Raw genomic sequence first — 809 nt, 5'->3', positions numbered from 1 at the left:
TCACGTCTAAGTCTATGACATAGCCCAAGTGAATATTTGGGTGTAATGTAAAGTGTGGGTAAACTTTGATTCTTTGTGAATAGATGTATAATGGCTTCAGCACCATTTATTTAAAAGACAATTATTCCTCCCTTGAATTGCAGGAGCACCTTATTCATCCATCAAGTCTCTATCTCTGTGGATATATATTTAATTACTGTTTGTATTCCAATAACCTATTATTTATTCTTGCACCAATACCAGTGTCTTAATTCCTCCAACTTTATCAAAGTCTTGAAGTCAAGCATTTTAAGTCTTCCAACTTTGTACTTCTTTAAGAGTGTCTTGGTGCTCACTTTGGCAGCACATATACTAAAATTGGAACGATACAGACAAGATTAGCATGGCCCCTGTGCAAGGATGACACACAAATTCGTGAAGCGTTCCATATTTTTAAGCAACCTGCGTGCCCATCAGCAAATGAGTGGATAAAAAAACTATGGTACATTTTCACAATGGAATTCTATGCAGCAGAGAGAAAGAAGGAGCTTATACCCTTTGAAACAGCATGAATGGAACTGGAGAGCATTATTCTAAGTGAAATAAGCTAGGCGGTGAGGGACAAATACCATATGATCTCACCTTTAACTGGAACATAAGCAACAAAAGAAAAAAGCAAACAAAATATAACCAGAGACATTGAAGTTAAGAACAATCTAACAATAGCCAGAGGGGAGTGGGGAGGGGACAGTGTGGGGAGGGGTTTACAGGAACTACTATAAAGGACACATGGACAAAATCAAGGGAGAGGGTGGAGGAGGGGGAGGGAG

General features: G+C 38.9%; 1 non-coding gene across 1 annotated transcript; it reads left to right on the top strand.

The window, feature by feature from the left end:
* The first annotated feature begins 327 nt into the window (after positions 1-327).
* On the top strand, positions 328-434 carry LOC112310253 (U6 spliceosomal RNA). The gene has a single exon (XR_002975366.2). It is a non-coding gene; the product is annotated as a U6 spliceosomal RNA (small nuclear RNA).
* The last annotated feature ends 375 nt before the right edge of the window (positions 435-809 follow it).

The sequence above is a fragment of the Desmodus rotundus genome, chromosome 12 (assembly GCF_022682495.2).
Source record: "Desmodus rotundus isolate HL8 chromosome 12, HLdesRot8A.1, whole genome shotgun sequence".
Classification (NCBI taxonomy): domain Eukaryota; kingdom Metazoa; phylum Chordata; class Mammalia; order Chiroptera; family Phyllostomidae; genus Desmodus; species Desmodus rotundus.
The sequence above is the reverse complement of the archived record's forward strand: the minus strand, read 5'-3'. Positions and strand labels throughout refer to the sequence as shown.